Source organism: Penaeus japonicus, unplaced genomic scaffold (assembly GCF_977035675.1).
Source record: "Penaeus japonicus unplaced genomic scaffold, GWHDUDI00000001_assembly GWHDUDI00000031, whole genome shotgun sequence".
NCBI classification, from domain to species: domain Eukaryota; kingdom Metazoa; phylum Arthropoda; class Malacostraca; order Decapoda; family Penaeidae; genus Penaeus; species Penaeus japonicus.
In genome coordinates, this window is record NW_028234433.1 from 15,387,859 (window position 1) to 15,392,858 (window position 5,000).

Sequence of the window (5,000 nt, forward strand, 5' to 3'; positions counted from 1 at the left end):
ACTGTATACCTATCAGTAAAAGCACATTTTGTATACAGAATATGATGATGAATAATGAGTCGTGTGTTGCATTTAGTGAGAAAGACGTAAGAGTTAGATGGTACATGATTTGTTATCTGTATTTTTATTTTTATTTTTTTGTAAATTTGACTGTTAAGGTATTCTTAAGAAGAATCACTACTGTTTAGCATAAGAGAATTATGGTTCTAGTTTAAAAAATAAATCACGTGAAATGCAAAGTTAAATGTATCGGTATTTTTTCCATCTTTCTAGACACCCCATCACCTCCACGTTCACCATTCAGCATTGCTAATGTGTGAGCTACACTTGTATCCAAAGCACATGTCAGTGCGAGAATAGGGCATATATTTCAGATACAAGAATCAAAACCGTCGGATCACATACTAACAATGCCAGTAGTGAACTTGGAAGTGGGGGGGATAATACAGATGAATAACGGAATATAATTAGGTATTTAAAGGCAGTATTAAGAAAGGAGTGCCAACATAAAGTGTTTTGCTTGATATTAACCTTTTTTTTCAGTAAGACCGATTTTTAAGATGACCATCCACATAAACTCTGAGTTCTTAGTCTGGAGAAGTTATGAAGGAGAATGAATAATTTGAGATGGAATGATGAGTTATTGATATTTTGATTTTGAATTATTCATTCTCATTCATGCCCTTTTGAACAAATGTTATAGTTAAGTATGTTCAGCCCTTATTTAGCTTCATAATAAGAATTACTAGAACAGAAGAAGAGAATAGTAGAACAAAAGTTCCTCTAATATATGGAGCATATATAGGAATAACTATTTTTTTTCAACGTTTATTTGTATATGATATATAGAATAGGAAAGAATACTAAGAGAACTACTTTGGATAGTAATATTCTCAAGAAGTCAATTATCACTTAACAATCTGGGTCATGGCTAACTATGTAGTGAGGCACCATGGAATTACCCTGATGTTCATGCTAAAAGTTAAGATATTATATGAATTCAATTATATTATGATGCAGTTTTTGAATTAGATACATTGTCTATGATGTAAAATTTTGATTTTATAGTATTGCGCAGTTATGATTTTGTATGATTATCTTGAAATTGTAAATGGAATTAGAGATAATCATATGAAAATTAGTAAACTAAAGAGAATAGAGACTGATTCTTGAAACTTTTACAGCATTAATCAGTTAATCAGTAATCTAGTGGTGAGAAAGTTCTTTAAAAAGATTATTCTGAAATTGTCAGTTTTGTGAAGTAGTTAGCATTTTAGTACCATCATTACCATTAGGAATTATGATTGGTCATATTATTATTTAATTTTGATGATTGTATATTTCTCTGGATGTGTAATAGATAAAGCTATTCATTTAATTCTGTAAGAAGTAAGACATCACAATATGGTCAAATATAATGCAACATATTTTAATAAAGATTAACCACAAGCATTTGAAAGTTCCAATTGTCATAATCATTTAGACTATGGTTGTTGTAAGGGTTGTTGTGAGTATACTATCTCTCTTTACTGATGTTTATCCTTGTCTTGATCAGTCAACCATATTTTGACCTTATCTGGCTTTCAGCATCCCTTGTGTACTCGTTATGCATCTCATTGTTTCTGCCTCTCTTGACATCTGATTTCAAATGCCATCTTAACCTTTTGATCCTACAGAACACCTTTGGCTCTACATCAGGTCTTCCATGGAGTTTTTTAGATTATTTAATTGTATGAAGTATCAGAAGTATGATATTATATAATGATGTTGTGTGTGACATTGTATACCCGATAAAAGTCAAACCCTTTCATCCCCAGAGCAGTCTCTTGTATGGAAACTGATCTGTAGACACTCCTAGAGGTCACTGATAGAGACTCAATTTGGCTGATATAATGATGCTTGTTGAGTGTGCTTGGTTGTGAAGCACAAGGTATTGAATGGCTTAGTTTTCTTTGCCACAAGAACCAAGAAGAGAATATGGCAATCTGTTTAGACTGTAAAGTCTGTAATGTTCTTCTGTAATGTTTTATTTAACAAGTCTCAAAGACTAACCAAAGGTGCTGACATGTACAGTGTTGCTTACCACCTATTGTGTTTGTGCATGTTTGTTTACAGACATGCTTATGTGCATATTTCTGTTGGTAAGCATATCTTGGTCTTTTGAGGATTGTCTATATGCCACTAATTAGTTTTTTCTAATTAGATATTTGAACGGAAAATGGTCTATCCACTTTGGATGAGAATGAGTGAAAAGGAGACGAGAACTGTGTTGAAGAAATAGTAAAAAGTTTGTGAGCAAGTGATCTGGCTGGTGTAATTCAATCTATGGCTGCATTTTAGTTGCTTGTCAACAAGACTTTTATAAGCAAGCTTCTCAAGCAAAGACATTCTATCAGAGTATCCAGTGTTGATGAGAAATTCAGTTTTGATAAAATAGTTGAATTATAGATCATATAGCCAAACTACATATATCAATCTACCTAACATATCTATTGTCAGGCTGTCTATCTGTATGTTCAATTTACATATATACAGTGGCATACAGAGTATATATTTGCCCATAGAGGATTTCCCTCCTCATTTTCCTTCTTTTCCTTTCTTTTAGAAGATGTGTGTGTCAACATATATTTGATGATGAAGGGCAATGTCCCTGTATCAAATTATATATTAGATGTTTTGATGTTAATACTAAAAGTTGCATTTTTCTCTTATGTATGTGAGTAGCTACCCCCATAATTTGTTTTAGTTTAAACTTAAAAAAGGAAAGATAATTTTAGTTCCAATTTAAAAAGCAAGAGAGACTGATAGATGAAATAAGTACCGAGTCATATGGATTGCTCAACCAATAATCTTATATTTGATACCATATTCAAGGAATAAAACTAAACCAACAACTCATCCTACATATCAAACCAAAATTACCCCTATCACAAACATGCAGTTCACACCAGACCTGCCTGTTTCACACACTAACTTGCTCTCACACTTGACACTGCCTGCCTCACACCTGACACCTGACAGTTATTGGAGATAGATCAGGTTATGGATGTAGTAGTACTCACTTCTTAAGAGGAATTCACAGACCTTGTTTATACCCAAAATAAGGAGTCAGATTGGCCTTGCTATGTCTAGTTGATTTTTTGATGCTATTAACCATAACCTTGTGTTGAAGGAACAGGTTATGAAGGGTTACTTACCTAACATTATTATTTTTTTACTTTTTATGCATTGTTTGATGGAATTTCTCTTCTCATTCCTAGAGTGTATCATATGTTTATAATTTAGTCTCTCTGAAGTAGAACGTTCAATATTGCATAAAAGTTTTTATATTGTCTTTTATTTAGAATTCTTGGATCTATATTGAAATGACATGACTTTATTTTTTTACTCTTGTAAGCATCACATTTTTTGGACTCAATTCATAAGCCCAACAAGAATATTTATGACTGTAAATACCTGTTTTAATCTGATATTACTTGTAGTCAGATTTTTCCTCTCTTTAGCAGGAGTTCAGTGCGTCTGCTGTTGCCACTACAGTACCAAGCTTAACGTTCACAGTTAGAATACCTAGATTTAAATGTAAATGTCATTTTATAGTTTTGTTATTGCCTGTTTTAAAAATAATTTTCTTGACTATTATTCTTAGAATCTGTAGATTGATAGTGAAATATTGAACCAGGTTATTGAAATAACATCCTATGATATAAGTCAAAGGTTCATCAGTACATGTCCATACCCTAGAGAAAGTTTGTGAGTAAAGTCTCTTTAGGCAGGAACAGTTAAAAAAAAAATTGAAATTGATGACAAACAAGTCGTCTGCTGTGATATTTAAATTCATAGGTTATTTTCTTGGCTAACATCAACAATGCAAACATCAGTTATCATTGTAAAAATATTTCTGTATTAATAGCCAGTTTTACCCAACATCATTATCATTGAGACTGAATAGGATCAGTAGAGAAATATTATAATTCTGTATACTTGTTAAATGTTTAGAAAATGCCTGTGCATTCACCACTGTCCTCACCACTGTCCTCTTGTAGCCTCTACTCTTGTTCGATCTCAGGAAAAGGTCAACAAACTTTCAACATATATATTCTGCTAATATAAAGCTTGTGCACATCTCTGGTAAGTTATCACAGAGAAAAATAATTTCAAGCTCTTATCGTGCTGGAATGTATGTGGGGGATGCTTGTTAGCCTTTCCTGAAATACTAAGGCCCCAGTAATCACTTGACACTGGTCACTGTTGGGTTGGACCTAACTCTTCTGCTACTGGCATTTTTTGTGGTGTTGAATCACTTTCACATTTCTTTGTTCAAAATACACATTAGTTGTTTCTTCAGTTTGTGTAACTAATGCATCATACCAAATGTGAAATAGTATCACCTTACTAAAATAAAAAATGATAGAAAACAAAACAACTTCAGATACCCAGCCCAAGCTGAACATCTTAAGATGTGGCCTGTCTCTGAAGGGTAAAGGATGTAGACCATCCGTCACAGATCGCAACAAATTTCAAGTGGATTTAGAATATAGCCAGTAGAATTCTAAGACATAGTCCATGTTTTGAAAGCCACTGCAGGTGTCTTTGTATTCCTAAAGAGCATGCATAATATATGTAGGCATGCTCAGGTGGACATTGGGTTACCTGTAACAATATCCCATATAAAACCAGAAAATGATTGTAATGTCTTCAGGTCATAATTTAGATCTTGGTCTGTAGATTAAAACAATTACTATTTATTTGTGTAACATGGATTAGGTTAGATAGTACTTATTGTTAAATGCAAGCAGTTCCATCTAAGTTTCAAGATAGGTATTCAGTACATTTTTTTTTTATCTTCAGAGTAAATAAGGTCTTAGAGGGGAAAAAGTCACTATAGTGGCATTAAATTCTGTTCTGTAGTTATATCCAATATCCAGACAGGTGACAGTGGCATGGTTACCAAAGAGTAATCTGTAGTATTGTAGTTCTGTTCTAAAGATCTTTTCTTTTGT

At 32.8% G+C, this 5,000-nt stretch overlaps 1 protein-coding gene across 12 annotated transcripts in view; it reads left to right on the forward strand.

The window, feature by feature from the left end:
* The window catches only part of coro (protein coronin), a 40,781-nt gene that overhangs the window by 985 nt on the left and 34,796 nt on the right, over positions 1–5,000 (forward strand). The window lies entirely within an intron of this gene.